The sequence below is a fragment of the Peromyscus maniculatus genome, chromosome 9, assembly GCF_049852395.1.
Source record: "Peromyscus maniculatus bairdii isolate BWxNUB_F1_BW_parent chromosome 9, HU_Pman_BW_mat_3.1, whole genome shotgun sequence".
NCBI classification, from domain to species: Eukaryota; Metazoa; Chordata; class Mammalia; order Rodentia; family Cricetidae; genus Peromyscus; species Peromyscus maniculatus.
In genome coordinates this window covers 85428387-85451735 of record NC_134860.1, presented here as the reverse complement: position 1 = coordinate 85451735, position 23349 = coordinate 85428387, and positions in this window count along the sequence as shown.

The following is a 23349-nucleotide window of genomic DNA, read 5'->3' as shown; positions in this document are numbered from 1 at the left end:
AAAAAGAAAGCAAAGGAAGCCAATGATATTGGCCTAAACATTTGTGAGGAGAAGATAGGAGAGTACTTTTGATAGGTGGAATTCCTACCCTCCAGAGCAGGTTCCCCTTTGTTCTTCAGAAAGCCAATAGTAAAGACCACCACTAAATGAGTTTTGACACAGTGTGGGGACTTAGGTTAGGAATCTTACTGTAATCACCATTAATAACACTTCTTTTGCTATTAAACACATGTTAATAACCCTTAGTTGCACACATGAAATATTTAAAGTTTCTCAGTTAAGCACTTTTTTCCAGGGCTATGTAGTTAGTAAGTGGAGGGGTGTAGTTGGAGTCCATGTCTAACTAAATTGAAAACACACAGCCTTAATTCCTGCCCCGTAAAGCAAAAAGATGGTGAGAGACCCCATAACAGAAGTTTCAAAGTATCTAGGCTGAAATGTACTGATTCCATGTTTTCTTTCTTAAAATGTCCTTTTCCCTCCTTGGTGTATACCCAGTTTGTTTTCCTAACCATAAGAAAGGACAAAAGCTTGTCTGAAGTTCAGTCATTGACAGGCGATGCATGTTCCTAAAGCCAGGGGACAATCCTGTTTCCCAAATGTAGCAGCATTTGCTCTGCCCATGACCTTGGGCTATAGGGCTCAAGGAGGCAGAGCTTCCTGCCCTTGTTAAGTGACCTCTTAAAAGGAGAGTGAGAGCCGGGCGGTGGTGGCGCACGCCTTTAATCCCAGCACTCGGGAGGCAGAGCCAGGTGGATCTCTGTGAGTTCGAGGCCAGCCTGGGCTACCAAGTGAGTTCCAGGAAAGGCGCAAAGCTACACAGAGAAACCCTGTCTCGAAAAACCAAAAAAAAAAAAAAAAAAAAAAAAAAAAAGGAGAGTGAGAAGGGTCACGTGCCCTTTCTCTCTGCTGCCTGCAAGGTGGATCCCAGTCAGATCAGAGGTCGACTTCAGCTGTCTACTCTGTTCTGTACTCTTGAGTGTATTTCCTCAACTTATATCTTAATAAATCCCTATGACCCATTAAATAGACTGTCGTGGGTTAATCTTCATACCCAAACATACAGGGACACACATTCTGAACCTGAATAGAACTTAGGACAAATATAGACACTTATTCTTTCTCCATTTCAGTCACAGAACTAAAGCAACCAGCAGACTCTCATTCAGACACAGTGTCAAAGGCCTTTGTGGGTCAGGAGCTCACCTCACCAGCCAGAGCAAGAAGGACAAGAAGGATGACTACTAGAAAGTGAGAATAAGTGATGGTCACAGCATGTTTTTTTTTTTACCTTCTGTGTTCCTCATAAGTGTGTAGACATAACAATATTGCTCACTGAAAGCCAAATGAGCTCCCGCGAGACTAGCCTCATAAGATCCCGCGAGACTAGCCAAATAAGGTCAATAACTCCTCACGCTCCCCAGAAACAATGTTTTTTTTACTTCGTTCTTCAGTCTGAAGCCTTAAGGGAGTGCTTCAGAAGTGTGAAAAATTCTGAAAGCTCTCACAAATCATATCCCTAGAGTGCCAAAGGGAACTAGTCTGAAAGTATTTTTGTCAGAAACACCAAGATAACAGTAGCAATGGTGTCAAAGCACTGGGCTTTGTCTGGGGGTTGTCAGGATTTAGATTAGTCATAATGTTAATTATTAAATAAAAAGAGTCAGATACTCTACAATGGAAAAAAAAACTAGAGAATAAGGCCTTTGGACTGTATCGGTCTGAAACTTTTATTTATGAAATAACCCCACTAAGATGTTAACCATACATGATTCTTTGTCTTAGTAATGAATTATCGGAATCTATAAATGTTCATTATGATAAAAATAATATCTATCTTTAAACTTCTAAAGAGCAAACATGATTTTTAAATTAAAAGCTAGATGGGGTTCTGCATATTTTGCCTAAATCTTACTAAAAGATTAGTATCAATGCTGACAAGCCACTTCTCTGTTCAAAAGAAAGGCTTAGACTTGAAGGATTTCCTTCTTGCTCTAGGGGGAAAGAGTTGGGAAAAGATAAGCAAAGAATATGAGCCACTGTGCACCGTGGTGTAGCACTTAATTCTGCCCTAACCTGTCCCCATGCCAATGAAATGCAAAGAGGCAAAGGTGTCAATAAAATTAAAAGCAAGCATGTAATGTGCTAGTTTATGGACAAAATGTAAATTTTTGATACTATTCAGAGGAAGCCCATGTTTATGTATGAAGTGCTGGTAAGAATCCTTGCCAGAGAAAGGCTGTTGTGAGGAAAATTCTACTGTAGCCATAATCCAAAGGCACAGCCAGCAAGGAACCCTTTGTAGAAAAATTGCGCCCTAACAGAAGCATGTTCACCCAAAGTGTGACAGTCCCATTGTTATCACTGCAAATGGCAATGCTTGGGGTGAGCAGTATGCACTCAGCTCAGCTGCGAGCTATGACCTTGGGCACATGGATAGAAAACTAAAGTACGCAGAATAAGCACAGCCTTTTAAAACCAAGGTAGTTCTATTTTAGAAACAGGTTGAGCCTCATAACCTAAGCCTGGCAGGCAGGACAAAAAAAAAAAAAAAGCAAGGTCACTTACTGCAAATCAGTGTGGGAACATTATGCTTCTTTCAGAATTATCATTAATGGTTACCTTAACATTGTACTTTCAGTCAATTTTGTCCAGTATAGCTTCTGCTGGCCTTTCATCCTTGCTTCAGGTGCCCCTTGTACCAAGTCTATTCTATCACCCAGTATCATGCCCATCCTAATCTCCCTAGTTTGCTTGAGAATCCAGACTATACCGGGCCTTCCTCTGGAAAAAAAAAACTGAGACAGATAAGAAGTAGGGAAGAGGGAGGAAGCAAATTAATATGAAACAAACTGTTAGAGATGATCAAGATGAAAATGAAAAGTGACATTTTACATGTTATTCAACATACCACGTATTTGTTCTTGTCTTAGCAGTACTTACATTGGGTGGGGAGTAAGGCAGAATTTCCAATCCATCTTTTCACCTAGAGTAACAGAAAAGCAGGAAAGAACAGAACGCAGTGAGGCAGCTTCAAAAGCAAATCCACAACAGTTAATGAAAACAGAGGACATGAACTTGAAAGAGAGCAAGGAGAGGTACATGGGAGGGTTTGGGGGAGGAAGGGGAGAGATGATGTCATTGTATTATAATCTCAAAAGTAAAATACATAATAAAAATTAATAAGCATATCATATTCTAGAAGAATTCTTGTAAGTGGTTTTACAGAGGATATTTTGAGAGACCACAATAAAGACATTGGAATGAGGATAAATAATATAAAGCCATCAGAAGAAATTTAGGTAGAATTCACTAGAGTTCTCAAACTGTGTCCATTCTCTCTCTTATCACTGAGTATAGAGGGCACAAGGTCTTCATGCTCACAGATAGCACTAGGGAAACCAGAGCTGTTAAACTCACAGGCTTTTCTCCTCAACAGAAGGGTTTTACATCTGTTTCCACTTGGAAATCTGGGGTTGGATGTAGTTAATAACCTGGTGATCCTTCCTATCTATAGGGCCAGGCTTCACCCAATTTCCCCAGACTATTATGGTTATCCTAGGCTCTTCCCAGATACCTGAGCATTGTTTCTCCATCAATAGAATCCATTCTTAAGAAAAATTCCCATGTACTTTGCAAAATAGTTTACTATTGTGCTTATTCCAGGCCCTTCTTCCCTGGGCCTTTATTCTGAGCATTGTTTCTTACTCAATAGAACTCATTCTTATGGATGAATTAGCAGGAACTTTGCAAAAGACATGTACTTTGCAAGAGAATTTGGATGTAGTCATGCCTTTAACTGTCACAAGGAACCTTTTTTCCAAAGTTGTACTGTGCTTAAATATGTCCAAATAAATAAAGTGCTCGGGGTCAAACTCTACAAGTTTGAACCCACACCAGCTAACTAAGTCCTGTTGAACCAGATTTCCTTCTTGCCTCACATGGATCGTTACCCTGCCAGCTGTGGTGTTTGAAGGATCCCCAAACCTGATACCTGTCTCAGTTGCCTCAAAACCCAGCATATACCTAGTCAAAACTTCCCAGTCAAACTTTGGTCATTGAACTTCATCCTGGAGTTATCATCTGGGGCTGCTGGTTTGGTTATTCATCTACATTTGATCCCACAGCACAGCCTCTGCTCAGAGTCATTTCATAAAAGACAGACCCTTGGATTTTGAGGGCTGGCTATTGTTGACATGTGTTTTTTCCTACATCGTCTTCAAATAATGACAACAGGCTCCCAACAGAATTGTTGTCCCCATCCCAAACAAGAGGCTTGTTTCACTCTAAGCCACATTCAAGAAAAATTGTTCCCCTCAGTGAAGGCCACAGTAACAAAGACAGAATAGGGGGATTTCCTTGCTTCCTGGAGCTTCCTGGAGAAGTTAGAATAGCTGAAATGCTGAGAGGATTTGAAAAGCATTAAAATGTATTTCACTTTTTCTCAGTTCAAATGGACTAAAAGAGAGGGGACATTTATTTCCATGACTACTTCAGGTAAAGCCTCAAATCCTCCAGTTTCTCTCAAGTTTTCGCTTTTGTGTGAGAGATTGTACTGTCTTTCATCAATAAACCCACAGAGGCTTTAGAGTTCTGCACTTCTTGTAAGCAATCCCAATATGATTTAATGTTATTTTCGGGGTTTTGTTCTTCACCTCGACAGCAATTCAGAATGGATTATAATGAATCCATTTTTGTTTCTATGCTTCCAATTGCTTCACAAAATATGCTTTTAAAAGAAATCAAAATTATTTCAATGCTGCAGAACTGTCCTATACTTCTGTACAGGTTTGGAAGAAACCTCAAGAGTCCATAACAGTCAATTTCCTGACTACAAGGTAAAACTATCCCTGGGAAAAAACTGTCCCACCTGCTTATAAAGATCTACAAAAGTATGATATCGCAATTTCTCTCTGCCACTCCAAATGCTGACAATGCTTACCAATGACAAACACATTATCATCCATTTACTCTCACACTCTAATTAAACCTGTTTGTTTAACAATGAAAAGATATACTGGGTAAGATAATCATTTTAACTTAACTTGGTGATCATTTATTGAATAATTTTTATATTCAAGAACTTTAATAAGCACCAGTATTAAAAACTGAAATCCGTAACACCAGCTTTGAAAACATTTGAAATCCAGTGAGTAGAATAGACATGTAGACATTATAATAACATTGGATAATACTCTTAAGTGTTAAGCCTGGGAAACAGTCTATAAAAACAGATACTTGAGGTAGACCCAAAAGGTGGATGTGCATGACCCTCCATGAACCTGGCAAGGGTATCATTCTAAGGAACTGCTAAGCGTGCAAAGAATGATGATGATGATGGTTTAGAAGCAGAAAAGCAGGTCAATGTCATGGTAATTTATCTACTATTATAATTGATATAAAAATACCTTATTGTTTTGTAATTAACATGACAATTATGGTACATAAGAAGAAGCAATAGCATTGAGGAAAAAGGACCATTCTTGGAAGATAAAATCACTCAGGATATTTTTTAACTAAAAAGAATTAGCAGCTGTGATTTCTATAAATCACAATAAAGTCCAATATTGCACTTATATTTAGGAGGTAACCAGCAGGTACCTAACTGGACTTAAGACCCACTCAAGAGGAGAGAATTAATGCCTTGTTCTATAAATTTAGTTAACCACCTGTAGCTGTAAGGTCATTAACCCTGGGGGTGAACCTATCCCTAACAATTTCCTAAACCAGTATAAATGCCCACTCACCATACATTATAAATACCTACATTATAGCCACAGATAAGGGCAGCTCTCACCCTTCATCAAAGAAGTTTCTTTTTACAGCCAATGAAGAACATCACAGAAATTCACAACTGGTTAAAATGCAGACAGCAACTGACTCTGGGGTTCTCACTCCCAATCAACACATCTGCAACATAACTGCTACATCTGAAGCTCAGGAAACACCACAGAAGAGAGGCCAAGAAAACTGTAAGAGGACCAGCATGTCGGCTACAAGACAATGTTTTTTATATGACAGGAGTTACACCCAAGAACTCTTAACAATATGGTCACTAAGCAAGAGCTACACAATAACAATACCAGTTGACACCCAACATGGATAGGGAAAATCTCACAGTGCCCCATCCCCACATGAAGAGCTACCAGGCAATTAATGGATGCTAAAAGACTGAGAATCAGTCTTCTCCAGGGACAAGCCCCACCCCCATAGGTTATCCAATTCAAACAATCATTCTTAAACACATGTATGAGCAACCCTAAATGGACTACATATGGTATATTTACATATATTTGCATATGTGTATATTTAACATATGTAATATATGTTGCATATATGTAACAATGATAATTAAGAGGAGAGGTAATAGAGCTGAGGAACTGAGGAACCGTAGAGGATCTAGAGGGAGAACAGCATAGTAACTACAAAACTCATGTATGAAAGTCTTAAAAGTAATAAACAAAAAATTATCTGACAGTTTTATACAACTATATAATGAATATTAGTCACTTTCCACCTTGAGTACTCTCTCCCACTTCCCTCTCCCTCCTACTTTAATCATTCTTCCCTTCTTCTCAACAAATCCCTCATCATAGGTTCATGCCTGTGTATGCATGTTATGTCCACTGAGTTTAATTATGGTTGTTTGCATGAGCATAGCTGAGAGGCTGTATTAGAGCATGAGCAACTTCTCAGTGGTTACAGCACAGAAGGAGTGATTTCTCTTCCCCTAGAAACTACTGTAAATCATCCCTCAGGGACAGGTCTTATAAGACCCTCTCTCATAACCAAACCAAACTAGTGGGAACTCATGAACATTAGACCAGCAACTGTGGAGCCTCCATAGAACTGGACTAGGCCCTCTGCATAAGTGGGACAGTTGTATAGCTTGGTCTGTTTAAGGGGCATGTGATGATATTTTATCTGTATACCCCAATAAAGCTTATCTGAGGATCACAGGAAAAAGCCAGCCACTATATTAAACATAGAGGTCAGGCAGTGGTAGCACATGCCTTTAACCCTAGCACTTGGGAGGCAGAGATCCACCAGGATCTCTGTGAGTTCAAGGCCACATTACAGAACAGAGCCAGGCATGGTGGCACATGTCTTCAATCCCAGCACTAACCATAAAGGTCTGGATGTCTGTACAGACAGACAAGAAGTGATGTACCTAGGCAGAGAGAGGAAGTGAGATTGCAGAACAAAGGCATATAGGCATAGGTGTGGGTATACAGGAAGTAGGCCTCTTTGGAAACTGAGGGCTGGTAAGGCAAGGTTGGTGTGGCTTTTCCTATTCCTCTGATCTCTCAGGTTTTAACCCCAATATCTGGCTCTGTGATTTTTATGAATAATACCATTTAGCAATTCATCTGGCAGTGGGAGCAGGATCTATGCCTGGTGCATGAGCTGGCTTTTTGGAGCCCATTATCTATGGTGGGATACCTTGCATAGCTTTGATGCAGTGGGGAGGGGCTTGGACCTGCCTCAACTGAAAGTACCAGGCTTTGCTGACTCCCCATGGTAGACCTTACCTTTTCAGAGGAGGGGTGAGGATGGGTTGAGGGGGGAGGCAGGGGCAGGGAACAGGAGGAGGGATGAGAGGGGGAATCTGTGGTTGGTATATAAAATGAATAAAAAATTTCTAAATAAAAAAAATGAAGAGGGAAAGAAGAAGACCCTCTTTCTTCCATGATGAAATGTCTACCTGTACAAAAACATTCTATACAGGTAACCACAACTGCAATGATTTCCTGAGTGCAGCATTCATGCTGTGTCCAGGAGAACTCTTCTGACAATCCCCCCACTATTCTCCAGCTCTTGTATTCTTTCCAAACCTTCTTCTATAATGTTCCCAGTACCTTGCAATGGAAGATATAGATATCTCAACCAGAACTGATCACAGGACAGTCCCTTATTCTCAGCAGCTCAACCACTCAAGATTCTCTGATAGTCTTTAATACTGTTTGCTTAATATTATGGTTTTCCTTCTCCCAAGAGCGTGAAAGGATTCCATATCCTGCTTCTTTTGAAGCAAACATAACTAATGGTGATTTACTCTGACCTGTAAAATACAAGGAAATGAAGTTGGTAGGTTGTGAGAACTAGGATTAACATGGAATGCTGACATCCCTTCAGTCTACATGCAGTATAACTAGAAATATATTAAATACATTTTTTTGGTCACTGTGACAGAACGCTTGACTAAAGTAACTTCAAGAAGGCAGGATTTATTTTAGCTCCCAATTTGAGGGTACAGATAGTTACTGCATAGAGAAAGCGAAAGAGCCAGACAGTAAAGTGGGTGGCCACATTGCATCCACAGTCAGAAAGCAGGCATGGATGAATACTGGGATTCAGTGAGCTTTCTCCTTTTTATTCAGTCTGGAACTCTAGACCATGGAGTAGTAGCATTCATTTAGGATGAGTAGTCCTACTTTGACTAACCCAATCTGGAAACTACCTAACAAACACAGAGGTTTGTCTCCTAGAAGATTCTAGATTATAAAAAGATGAAAACCAAGTTAAGGAGGAGAGATTCTGGACTGTTTACTACTATTAGATATCCAGTAAATCCTGACAGATGTAATAAGTCTTTAATTTTATACAACAGATCTAATTTAGCCACAGAAAGGGAGTAATGATTATTCTAAGTAGAGGGAGATCATACAATTATTCTAAGATCATACAATTATTCTAAGTAGAGGAAGATCATACAAGGAACAGAAATGAGAATGCACCTGGGTTCGTATGAGAGCATGAAGACAAGAGCTGACTCCAAGAAGTAGCAGAGGTCTGTCATAAAGTGACTATAACACCAATGGAACTAAGGGGCCTTTACCATTCCCTTCACCCTGAATAAATATTAAAGAGCTTTCTCCTTGATGCTAGATGACTGGTTCTCAACCTGTGGGTTGCTACTTTTTAGGGGTTGAATGATCCTTTTCACAGGGGTTGCCTAAGACCATGAGAAAACACAGACATTTACAGTAAGATTCATAACAGTAGAAAATTACAGTTATGAAATGACAATGAAAATAATTTTATGGTTGGGGGGGATCACCACAACATGCAGAACTGTATTAAAGGGCCACAGCATTAGGAAGATGAAGACCACTGCTTTACATGTCCTCCCTTTCTGACAACATTTTCTAGAAACTTTGCAGTGTGAAATTGTTTTGCTACCCCTTGACATGTGTACCTTCTATACCTGGAAATGTTTTTTCTCAAAGACCTGGGAGCCATCCCACTGAAATGTATGATCACCAAGTAAGATAGTATCTTCTGTCCTCATCCTTTGGGAGCATAAGAGCCTAACTTCAATAAGTACCAATTAGCAAATACAGACAGACTTCCACCATAATGCATTCCTCCAGCACTTTTCTGCTACATAAACTCACAAACACTAGCAAACTCTTCCATCTTTTGTTTAAAGAACTATAGTCAGTCTCTCTTATGGCTATAGTTATGACTAATATCTCCCTTGTCTCGTTATATTATCTCATGGAAGTTGTCTTTAACAATAAAAATATGAAGGGAAAGACCCTAGGAGGGACACATGGATGACCCAGTGAAGGAGAAGTGGAGGAGATCTACATGAGTAGACTGGGTGTGTGTGGGGGGGGGGGATGGAGGGCAAGGAGTACGGGATGAGAACATAGGGAAATGGGAGGGTCAAGCTGGAACATGGACAGAGTGAGAGGGCAGAGAGATACGATGATAGATAAGGACATCATGGGAACAGGAAGAGGCAGGGTGCTAGGGAGGCTCTCAGGAATGCACAAGGTTGATGCCACCATGGACTGCTGACAGTGGTCCAAATGGTGCCTGGACTGGTCTACTCTGGTGACCGGTCTAGCAAATACCCTAACTGTCATCATAGAGCCTCTGTATAGTGACTGATGGAGGCAGATGCAGAGATCCATGGCCAGGCACCAGGCTGAGCTCCGGAAATCCAATCAATGAGAGAGTGGAGGGATTCTGCAGGCGAGGGACATTGAGATCATGATGAAAAGACATGCAGAGATGACCAGCCACACTGGTGGAAGCCCATGAACTGTGGACTGGTGGCTGTGGATCCCCCATGGGACTGCACTAGGCCCTCTGGATATGGAAGACGGCTGTTTGGCTCGAACTGTTTGGGGGGGCGGGGGCACCCAGGCAGGGGTATCTGGATCCGTCCCTGGTGCATGGGCAGGCTTTTGGGAATTCGGTACCTGTGGTGTGATGCCTTGCATAGCCTTGGTGCAGTGGGAAGGGGCTTGGACCTGCCTAGGCTCAGTGTGCTGGGCTCTGCTGACTCCCCATGGGAGACCTTGATTTGGGGGATGTGGGGATATAGGGTGGCTCAGGAGGGGAGGCTGGGGGTGGGAGGAGGGAGGAGGTAGAATCTGTGGGTGGTATGTAGAGTGAGTACAAAACTTCTTAATAAAGAAAAATGAAAAAAAATAATATGAATATGTGGTACATTAATATCTTGGATCCATTTGATTTGCTTTTTGTATAGGGTAAAAGTATGGATATAGCTTCATTTGCCTACAGTTTTTCAGGCATGTTTAGTTTTAAATGATGTCTTTTTCTAGATATATGTTTTGTTTTGTTTTGTTACATTTTTGTTAGAAATTTGGCCTCTGTCAGAGCATGGATTTATCTCTGGGTGCTTAATTGTATTCCATTGGTCTGAATGTTTATTTTTCTACCAATACCATATAGTTTTTATTATTATGTCTCAATAGTATGAATTGAAATCAAATACTGTTATACTTCTGCATTGATCTTTCTGCTTTGGGTTGCATTGGCTACTTGTGGTCTTATATGCTTCTATACAAATTTCAAAATTGTTTCTTTTTAGTTCTCTGAAGAATAATTAAAAGTTAAACAGTCCCATCCAGGGACTGAGGGAACTGGATGCAGAGATCCACCGCCAGGCCCCAGGTGGAAGTCCAGGAATCCAATTGGCGAGAAAGAGGAGGGTTTGTATGAGTGAGAATTGTTGAGACCAAGGTTGGAAAAAGCACAGGGACAAATAGCCAAACGAATGGAAACACATGAACTATGAACCAATATCTAAGGAGCCCCCAACTGGATCAGGCCCTCTGGATAAGTGAGACAGTTGATTGGCTTGATCTGTTTGGGAGGCATCCAGGCAGTGGGACTGAGTCCTGTTCTCAGTGCATGAGCTGGCTGTTTGGAACCTGGGGCCTGTGCAGGTACACTTTGCTCAGCCTGGGAGGAGGGGACTAGATCTGCCTGGACTAAATCTACCACGTTGAACTCAATCCTCGGGGGAGTCTTTGACCTGGAGGAGATGGGAATGGGGGGTGAGCTGGGGGGGGGAGGGGAGAGGGGGGGGAAACAAGGGGATCTGTGGCTGATATGTAAAATTAAATTAAATTAAAAAAGAAAAAAGTTTAATAGGGATCGCATTGAGAATGAAGATTGATTTTCACAATGTTAATCCTTCCAATCCATGAGCATAAGTGGCCTTTATATCTTGCTTCTTCTTAAACCTTAAAACTACTAAAGAGAAAGCGGCAACGCATTTCAAGACACAGGCATAAGCAAAGAGTCTCTGAATATGACTCTAATAATGTTGGAAATAATCTGAGGAATCGATAAATAGGATTTCATGAAATTAAATAGCTCTGCCCAGCAAAAGAAAAAGTCGTCAGAGTTAGGAGACAGAGGCTGAATGGGAAATCGGCTACAGACCAGGCAGGGGACTATGACATAGAACATGTAAAGAAATAAAAATGTAAGCGCCAAAACAGCAAACCGTCTATCTTAGTTAGGGGTTCTATTACCATGAAGAGACCCCAAGACCACACCACTCTTATAAAGGGAAACATTTAATTGGGGTGGCCCACATATAGTTTCAGAGGTTCAGTCTGTTATTGTCGTGGCAGGAAGCAAGGCAGCATACTGGCAGGCATGATGTGGGAGAAGGAGCTGAGAGTTCTTACATCTTGAACCTCAAGCAACAGGAAGTCATCTGAGATACTGGGTGTGGCTTTAGCCTATATGAAACCTCAAAGCCCACCCCTACAGTGACACACTTCCTCCAAAAAGGCCATACCTACTCCAACAAAGCCACACCTCCTAAAAGTGTCACTGCCTCTGGCTTATGGAGGCCAATTACATTCAAACCACTACACCATCCAATAAATTGGTGAATAAACTGACTAAATAGCTTTCAGAAGAAGAAATGTAAATATAAAATAAACATTTGAAGTACTCAATATCTATAACCATCAGAGAAGAGCAAATAAAGCTGCTTTGAGAGTCTGTCTCACTACAATCACCATATCTATCATCAAGGAAACAAGTGAGATTGCTAACAGGATCCCTTACAAATACTCAAGTGTGTCCCTTTTGCTTTAGCAGAGAAGAAAGAAGCCCTGCACATCTACTTCACACTGACTTCTATTTTTACCACTCAAGAGAAAGAAAGAACACCTACCTGTAGATTTCAGTGATGAATTTTGCTTTGGCCATTCATCATTCACAGTCCAACTAGCATTAATGAAGCATTACTAATATAGAATGGGTTAGCTCAACCATGAGGTAACAATTAATACAATTATCATATAATTATTTGTAAATAAGGTAACAAGAATTTAGTTGAAGATCAAAATAGCCTATAGAGTTTGCTTTTCAAAAAGCTACAACTTTGGTAATTCAAAAAGTTCCAAAGGTTATAATTGTTTCTACCAAAATATCATACTCTATTCATTTAAATGTGCAAATAATGTCTATAACAATTTTTAATATTACTATAGGTTGGCTCACTTATAATAATAAACTGTCCAGGCCATTAAATGAATGATGAATAACAATAGAAGAAATAGTTACATGTTTTCAGTATTCATTTGGCTAAAAACAGAGACATCAGAGAACAGTGAAAACTAAACTTATAATTTTCCAGTGTTCTAATATTTTAACCCAGTTACCAGGAGAGAAATCATGCCTGGTACTATAAACCCAGCCAACTACTCTGGGAAAGTGAGATCATGTGTCTTAGGGAAAAACTTATTACTACCACTTTTGTAGACTAGTACAATTTCTACATACATTCTAAACCTATAGAAAAGTGCAGCTCTCACCTCTCATCAATTAAACTTTGCAGCAGATGAAGACTATTACAGAAAGCCACACCTGTCAAAATGCAGAGAAAAACTAACTGCCTAGCCTCAGTTGGCACATTTACAACTCAATTCCTTTACATAAAGCTATGAAAGCATCAGGAAAGAGGAAATGAAAGATTTAAGAGCCAGGGGACCAGGAAGTCTACTACAAGATTGTGCCTTCTAAATATGACAGGAAAATTAGACACATGAAATCTCAACACAATGACTGTCTCAAAAAGACCTGAACAATAACACCAGTTGATATGCCAACATGCATGGAAGACACATTGCAGGATCCCAACCCCAGATGAAGAGTTAAAAACAATTAAGGATTGCTGAGAGAGGAAGAATTATTATTCCCTGGGGATGAACTCTTAATTGGTTATCCAATACCAAGTGGTCAGTCTTGAAATCATATACATAAAACATAAAGTGCTTAGTGGGTGGCATTTTTACATTTATTTGCATATGTCTTTGTTAGGGTTGCTAATGCTATGAAGAGACATCATGACCACAGCAACTCTTATAAAGAAAACATTTCATTGGGGCTTGCTTACAATTTCAGAGGTTCAGTCCATTATCATTAAGACAGGGAGCATGATGACATGCAGGCAGATGTGGTGCTGGAGCTGAGAGTGCTACATCTTGACCAGAAGGCAGCAGGAAGTCTATTGAGATACTGTGTGGTATCCTGAACATAGGAAACCTCAAAGCCTGCCCCCACAGTGACACACTTCCTCCAACAAGGCCATACCCACTCCAACAAAGCCACACTTCTTAATAGTGCCTATCCCTGTGAGATTATGGGGCCAATTACATTCAAACTACCACAGCATATATACATATGTAGCAATAGTAACTAAAGAAAAATGAGGCATGAATTGGAGAAGAAACATAGAACAGGGAGGATACGTAAGGGGTTGGATTGGATGGAGGGGGATAAATGATGTAATGTTTTAATTAAAGATGAAATTTTTAAAAAATAAGTCAAAGCATTTTCTCCTTTTAGATGGTTAAGGAAGAAAAGTCCAAAATTATAACAACATTCTTAATAAACAATCATAACGTAATTACTTATAGTAATCCCTTATAATTTTAATTCTGCATGTACTAGAAATCCTAATATTTTTCAAAATGATTACAAAAGATGGTCAACAAACTAATTCTGAGTTTAAATCCTAGGCAAAAGTTCTTTCTTCACAACACATAATGAAAAATTTCTTCCCAAGTTATCTTCTGGAATTTTCCATTCAGTATTTTTGGATGATACTTGACTTTAGGAAACCAGAAACATGAAGCCATAAGTAGAGGAAGACAAATATATATGTGACAATATAAAAATGGACAACAGTCCTCAATTTCATGCAGCTTACATACTACATTTCTACTTAACAATTTTGTGTCATTCCTAACAAAATGATATTTTCTGATGTCCCTATGTCAGTTTTTCTTCTTTTAATATAAACACTGTTTTACCAGAGTGCCATCCAGACAGTAAATTTATTAATAATAATAATCTGTAATCATACAGTAAACAAATACTGCAGCCATTTAATGACGTCTATGAGAAAAAGTTCAATAGATAAGTATATAAAGGAAGCATGTATTTACTAATATAGGATTCTATAAACTTATTAAATGGGTTCCCAAAGTTCGTCTAATGTTTAATCCTTATAAAACTTGAATATACCCTTAAAGAACAGATTTGTAGGCATAGTATAGATTAAGTTCATCTGTCAAGGTGATGGGGCTTCAGAGTCCTCAGGTATTTGACAACAAAAAAAAATTATTCCTAGTATTCTCTGTTATGTATGTTGTAGCATGAATCTTAAAGGTACTTATTAATAAAATCAAACCTGAAGCCAGATATTGGGGTGAATGCTGGAAGATCAGAGAAGCAGAACAAGCCACAGTCACCTCACCTCACCAGTTCCTCAGCTGATCCTGTTTCTGCATACTGGAAGTTTCTGAGTTCTCATCCAAATGGGTCTCAGCTGAACTGTGCTACTCAAAAGCCTAGAAGCTTAACCAGCCTAATGCTTCTAGTTTCTGGTCCTCACGCTTTTTATATCTTTCTGCTTTCTGCCATCACTCCCTGGGATTAAAGGCTCACTTTCTGGGATTAAAGGCGTGAGTCACCATGCCTGGCTGTTTCCAATGTGGCCTTGAACTCACAGAGATCCAGAGGGATTTCTGCCTCTGGAATGCTAGGATTAAAGGCATGTGCTGCCACTGCCTATCCTCTATGTTTAATATTGTGGCTGTTCTCTTCTCTGACCGCAGATAAATTTATTAGCGTGCACAATATTTTGGGGAACACAATACCACTACAGTATGTGATTAATACTTTGTCACTTATTGTGGGGATTTATTAAGGCAACTCCACATAGTTAAAAAGGAGTTTTATTTTGGGGTAACTTACAGCCAGTAAAGGGGTTGGTTACAGGATCTTGGAGAGGCGAGGTGCAGTCCAGCAGTGTTCTCTGGAGAACTCTTCTTGGTCTACCATCTAGCATCCAGGATCACAAGGAACCAAGAGAGCAAGCACATCTGGATCTAGTTTCTTAAGGGCTTCCATCTTCATAGCACTCCAGGGGCAGATCATAGGTAGGCATGGCAGTTACCTGAAGCCTCACTAGGGGCAGTGATTCCAGGTCAAAGCTGGAACAACTGCCTACTACAGTCACTAGACAGAGTAGATTGACTTTCTAAATATGGCTGGATGCCACCCAATCAACTGATGCTTGAACAGAGTAAAATGGTGGCCTCACTCTTGGTAATACAGAAATCTCTTGCCTCATAATCTTCCAACAGGAAGATCAGCTTTTAATTGCTTCTGTAACAGACAGCCAATCTTAGGTTATAAATCAGAAAGGACTTGTCAGTCTCCACCCAGATGAACTGATTTCAATTAATTAATTAAATGTATTAGATCCCTCTGCTCTTCTGTAGAGCTCTAATATAACAGAATGAATGGGTTAAATGCAATTTCAAAATTGTTGAATTTGTGATTCATCTGATATATTTGATTGCATTTATTTACTTATTGCAGGGGGAATAATGTCTCAATAGTGAAAGCCATAGGACAACATGGTCAGAAGATTGTGTCTGTCCTTCCACCATGTGAGTCCCAGAGATTAATGTCAGATCACCAAGCTTAGCAACAAGCACCTTTATCTTCTGAGTCACCTTGCTGCCCTATATTTGACCTAGTACACAGAATGAAAATATGCATTAGGTTGCCTTAGACTGCTAACTATACCCTTTCGGCTTAAAAATAACAAGCTACAAACACTAATATTCCCAAAGAACTTTTTCTATTAAAGTATTCTTCACTAGTTTCTAAGTAGCTTCAAATAGGTGTAATACCATAAATCTATGAGGAGCATTTACCTCGTATGAGAGAAAGTCAATGCATTTACCTTGTATGAGCGTTTAATCTTTAACAATGCCATAAAATATGAGGAAGACCACAGAGTTCAGATTTAGTAAAACTGTGTGATCCTAACCCATTGCTACTTAACCAAGGCTAGGAAAGAAAAATGAATCGTCACAGTACTACATTGAATTCAGAAAGCAGGAAACTCAGCTCTCAGGATCAAGTTGAGAAAAGGTCGTTGAAGCCCAAAGAAGCGTGAGATGGAAATAATGAGAGATAACTGAAAATCAAGGTCATTCAAGAGCTTTCAAGACATCAGCAGTAACTATCATTTTAGTTCACTTCATAGAGTGTTTAAGTCACAGAGAAGTCTAATAACATAATTTTAATTCACAATAAATGCCAGTCTGACATGCTAAGTGACTAGGAAGAAATAGCATGCCCAGCCTTACTTGCATATCCTTATCCTATGGTTTTGAAGACTCCACTGTATACCAGGATTGCAGTCGTGTTTGCAACAAGAGCAGCAAGCAGCTCCTAGAGCAGCAAAGTAATTGTGTGAGTCTCGGGTGTCTGTGACCTGAACAGAAACACAGGTTGCCCTTTCCACCATTAAGATAATTTGTCCACATTAGCTTTCCATACAGAATGGGAGATAAATGTGAGCGTGATGAGATAAGGCTGACCTTAATACTCCTGGTTTATTTTATTATGTTCAAGTCCATTTCCTCCATGCCAGCAGGTGTCCTTGAGCTAGAGAAAATCAACAATGGTGTGCTCTGTCTTGAGTCACACACATTGGGAATAAATAGCAGCACTTTATGCTATGAAATATACATTTTATTTTCCTTTGTCATAAGCTAGAAGGGGGTTTAGGAAATCTGTCTTGTACAGAGTACACAGGATGCTCTGAGATTGAAGAGTCATACTTTTCTTGTACAGGGATAGAGATAATGGACCCACAAGTATTTTAGCAGTTATATAAACTTCTGTTCACTTCCCAAATATCTATTAGGAAATGAAACACATTCTTACTTGGATGCCTTTACTAGTTGCTTCAGGCTTCTTAAAAACAAGTTTGAATAGAGCTGCTTCCTCTGATCTCTTCAGAAAACTTTTGCATCTCTTCAGAAACAAACTAGCATTCTTCACTATGCCTGGTGACAAATCACCACTCCAAATTTTATTTCATACTATACAAAACAGAGTATTGGTTATATAACTGTAAAGCTTTAACCCATATTCCAATTTCCACATTTTATACCTGGAAGTCCATAAGGGCTTTTCTTCTGCATTGTCAACTTTTCTATTTACATCTGCCCACCACTAGACGTTATTAACTTGACATGGCATTGTATATCATTGCCATGTAGGTGGCATAAAGATTTATGCCCTAGTCATGAAGAGTTGACAAGTTCCATTTTCATTTCACAATGGATGAATGCAAATTACTTGGCCTTAATGTTTCAGAAACAAAATTATTACTGTTTGACACATTTTTTTTTTTGGATAGAAAAAAAAATGCTTGGCCTTTGAACACAGAATCACACACAGGTTACATGCTTGTAAATTTGCACACATAAATATAATATCCTTTTAGGTAGATTGTGTGTTCTGAAGGCTGAATATCTTTCTATAACCTTGGACTTCAATTTCCTTGTCTTTAGATCAGCACATTAGGTAAATATGCATGGCTTTATTTTTCATTCTCATTGCTTATCTCCAGTGTGCGGGGGTTTTTCCTGGAGCACTAAGTTATGAGGGCTTCTGATTGATGCACTGACTGTTTTGCATATTGATTTGTAACTGGCTTTTTCATTTGTCTTCACAATTCCATCTTTCATGAATGGCAATCAGTCCCCAACCCATCAGATTATACGATTACAGAGATCAGCTGTTTTGTTCATTTTAGCCTCAGGCCTCGCTGTATGTGAAATATTGTTTCATCAAAGTCTACTTTTATATTTAAAATGCATAATAGTTCCACTTTAAAAATTGTACAGACTTGGCAGTGTGCTTAGACATTATTGTGTTTCTTCATTTTTCTCTTCTCTATGATCAAATACCTGAAAGAAGCAACAGGGGAAGAGTTATGGACTGATTACTTATCCACTTCATTAACCACTTACTTATCCAGTCTGGTTCTGGGGGTTGAATCCAGGAACTCATCCATGCTAGGATGAGTTATATCCCCAGCCTTTTCTTTCCTTTTTGAGACAGGATCTCATGACATTGCTTAGAGTGGCTATAGAAGAACTCTGTTTCCCAGATTTGCCTGTAAGAGGTTTATTTTGCACTGTAGATTTAAAGGATAGGGTTCATCATGGCATTGAAGGCAAGGTAGAATTCATGGTAGTGAAAGCACAAGGCTAGAGTTCATTATCTACTGACAGACCATGAAGCAGAGACCAGGACAGAAATGAGGCTAGGCTAAAACCCTAAAAAAAAAAAAAAACCTCTGGTGACCCACCTCTGGCACCCAGGGCCCACCTCATAGGATTCTACAACCCTCCACAGATGATGAACTGTGTTCAAACACATGAGCCTGAACTGAACAGCACATTTCAGATGCAAAGCATTGCTGTGGGATGTTGTTCTCTAGTCTGTGAATATGTGTTGCTCTGATTGGTTGATAAATAAAATGCTAATCGGCCAGTAGCCAGGCAGGAAGTATAGGCAGGGTAAGCAGACAAGAAGAATTCTGGAAAGAGGAAGGACTGAGTCAGGAGTTGCCAGCCAGACACATAGGAAGCAAGATGACAAGGCAGAACTGAGAAAAGGTACCAAGCCATGCTGCTAAACATAGATAAGAACAATGGGTTAATTTAAGATATAAGAGCTAGCTAGCATAAAGCCTGCCATGGCCATAGTTTGAAAATAATATAAGCCTCTCTGTGTTTATTTGGGTCTGACCAGCCACAGGACTGGGCAGGACACAGGAAAACTTCTGACTACAAACCTTAGCTTTACAATTGGTTTTATGACATTAAGAAGCATGGACATAGGTTATTTCCTCTATTATTTCCTCAGTGTCCATATTGAGTGCTCAAAAATGTTTTTGACTGATATAGGTAGGTTTACAATATGGAAAATTATCATCTGCACTGGATACTTTGAAAGTACAGGTGTAACGTAGCCCAGGGTTTAAAAATCCATCAGCTTACTCTTCAATTCTGATCCCCAATGAAAAGAGTAATAAATAAAAAGTCTACTTTATCCTAAGTAAGTACAGGGGCTCAGTCTTGGTTTTCAGGATATTACCATCTCAGTTTCAAGTTCAAAATTCCCAATGACAGTTCCAGGCAAAAATATTATGGTAAACTTACCATTGGGTCAGATCAGTTCTCATGAACTACTTCTCTTCTCATGGTCCCATTCAGTAGAGGATGAAGAGAGATTAGAAAGGAGGGAAGTTGGATTTGAGAGGTGACAAATGGCCAGGAAATTTACTGTCTTCAATAAAGTCATTCATGAGGGGAAGCAATTGAGGTTTTCTTAATGTTAGACTAGAATACAGATGAACTTGTACTGTGTTTCCTAAATCAATCTCAGGGATGCTCAACATTTCTTCTGGGAGCTAAACAAACCCCCAGAGAAGGCAGAAGTAGGGCCTAGTAATACAACTGTTTTGTCTAAGACTGCAGAGCTAAAGATCACCCTTGAAGTTTCTGTCATCAAGGTAGAGTAGAAGAACTAGATAAATCCTTTCTCCCCTAAGTTGCTTTTTCTCAGGGTGTATTCTCACAGCAACCTAAATGAACCTAGGACAACATGTGATATAGCTCTGACCCTGGCACTCTGTGAAGCTAGAGGTTGATTTCCTTAAGGTCACTTCTTGGTCTATGTCTCATCTGTAATCAAAATAGAAATGGTTGAAGTTCACGTAAGGACAACAAGAATAGATTTAATGTCTCTGTTTCTTGCCTAGCGCTATCGTATATGTTTGACAATATACAAAAGGACAAAGGGTATTAAGACAGAAGATTTGTTTTTTTGTGTTTGCTTATACAGCTTCCTAATGATCTCAGTGTCTTTGCTCTCTCCTCAGTTGGGAGGATCCTTCATAAATGTGATTCTTCTACATTTGTGCCACCCACAATGGATTGGCCTTTGCACAGAAATCAGTATAATCAAGGCAACTCCTCAGACTTACGCTCTGCTCAATCTGATGTAGACAGCTCCTCAGTGAAACTTTCTTCCCAAGTGATCCTAGATTGTATATGGAATCCTAGAAACATGTCTACACCCCTGCCAATGAGAGCCTTCCCCTCCGCTATCCTGGAGAATCCTTCTGAAATGAAGGCAGAGGTACAGCAAGTGTAAGAGAGTGAGGATTGGAGCCCCAGTAGACCATTCTTAGAGAAGCAAGAAATGAGAAAATATTCTAGAAATCTCCCTCTCAGATTTTGTAAAGTCTTTGCCCCCCACCACCACCATTAAGGGAATCTCAGTAAAAACTGGTTTAAGAGTCATACTCAGTGAACAAGGTCATTTGGTTCAATATGGAAGTGCTCTAATGGTAGCCAATGCTCTAAATAATCTGATTGCTAGACTGCCCCATGGTAAGAGAAAACTCTTACGTTTGGCCGAAATCTTCCTATCTACAATTAATACTCAGTGGTCTGAAGTTTATTTCTGAGATGCCTTAAATGCATCTTGTAAAGAAATATTAAAGTTCTTCCACCTGAAGCTTCAAGAAACACTTGGCTGTCTTCCCAGTAAATAAAAAGGACTTGGGCAAAGTATGATGGTGAAGGTATTTAAGCCCAGCACTTGGGAGGATGAGGCGAGCCCAAGGCTAATCAAGAATACATTGGGACATTGTGAGACACTGTCTCAAAGGGAAAACAAACAAACAAAAAAACAGAGCTTAAGTGTGGGCTGGCAAATAAACTCAACTAATCCAGAATCTCTTTAGAAGCACATCTTGCATTCAAATTAGTCAGTTTTCTAATATTGCCAAGGGGTAACTGTCAAAGTGTTAGTTAAATGCCCCAAACTCAAGAGAACCAACTCAGATTCAAGGAACCAGCGATAACCCCAGCCTCATTGTAGTAGCCTCAGGTGCTCTGAGGTCTTTCTACAGTGGACATAACCCCCTAACAGTGAGTGTCTGTAGAGCAGTTGTCCTGAGAACAGTGTGGACGTGCTGGTAATGGTACAACAAACAAATCCAGTACATTCAAGGGCTACACTGTACTTAAAAGTTAGAATTTATAAACACACCTCTTTCACTCAGATCCCAGCTCCTCCCCAGGCTCCTCATGAGCATTACAGCTGGGATGGCTCCCTTAGGCCTGGCTCACAGAGGAGTAGGTGCAAATCTAAGGATTTTATCTTCTCCCTCTTCGGTAGCCCATGCCATCTGAGCTTCCTCTTAAGGGGATAGCAGAATCTAACATAATCCCCAACACCTGTCATATAAGCAAGACGAGATTTATTATCTTTATCCGAAAGACTATTTATTATAGCAGGATACTAAGTGCATCACAAACAGTGAGCCCTGACTTCTGCTGGCTTTAGACTTAAAATAGTCATATGAAGTTTTGAACAGGGACAAAACCTTTTGTTCCCAGTTATTACTGGATTCAACATTCAGTCCTAAGGGATTTTTCTGGTTGTCCCATGACTACAGACTTCCCCACCAAGAAAAATAGTTTAGAAATTGGTGCTATGACCATGATATAATAAAGGCATCTATGATCCTAGACCTCAACAACTCCAAAAGTTCATTTGCCCAGTTTTATAGTTTTCAGAAAAATGAAATGAAGACACTCAAAATGACTCCAGGCTATTTATTGTTGATTGGTCTACACGTGACATAATCAGTACTACAGCTAAGCATATGGTAGCAGTCAGATAGGTAACAAGTTAGCTACAAGGTGATGTTCACTATGGGACAGACTGTTACTTTTTGCAACATTATACAAAATCACAATGAGGAAAGAGAGGGAAGTTAAAGTAATCCAGAAGATAGCCTGAAAGCAGAAGAATTTGAAAAATAGAGCATTGTTGTTCTTTGTATTTTGCTGAAGTATTTTCTTGTTAAGCCACTTCCCTTGAGAGCCAGGTGTGTGTGTGTGTGTGGTGTGTGTGTGTGTGTGTGTGTGTGTGTGTGTGTGTGTGTGTGTGTGTGTGTGTGTTTATGATATCAGAGTATAAGCTTTGTAATGAGTGTGTCTATGTGTTACACAAGCATACAGGGTATATATATATACACACACACACATACACACACACTAGCTTTACAAATAGGACTTTTGGATAATTGCAAACGGTTCCTCATTTCTTTCTCAGTTCAATCCAGGCAACATTCAGTTCAGTCCAATTCTGTGAAAACACTATTATTATGTTTAATAGACAGCTCTTTGGTGAGTAACTGCATCCATTGTCTCCTCTAAACAGTGGGAGAGGAGATTTGGTTCTAAATCTCTCCTTTTTGCTAGGGAATAACACTTAGCCTTCCTTTTGCAGTGCGACTCTGCTGAATCTTTAATTAAAATAAACCAATGTGGCTTGACTATGCTGTTTGCTTCGGGCAATAGAATATTATTGGGTGAAACATGAACATGTGCTTTTAAACATGCCTACATAACTCCAATTGGCTCCTATCATGCCTGCCATCACAATGAGAAAAATATGCCCTTAATACTCAGCCATTCTAGAAGACACATGTGGAGCAAAACTAAACCAAACTCACAATTTAGAGGCAAGCCCAGTAGGAGTCTCGGCAGCGCACAGATTCATGCACCACACAAGTGGATGTCTATTATTGTGAACATGTTATAGTTTTTAAGTTATTTTAAAGTTATTTGCTTTCCTAGCCTGCCCTTGCAATAGATGACT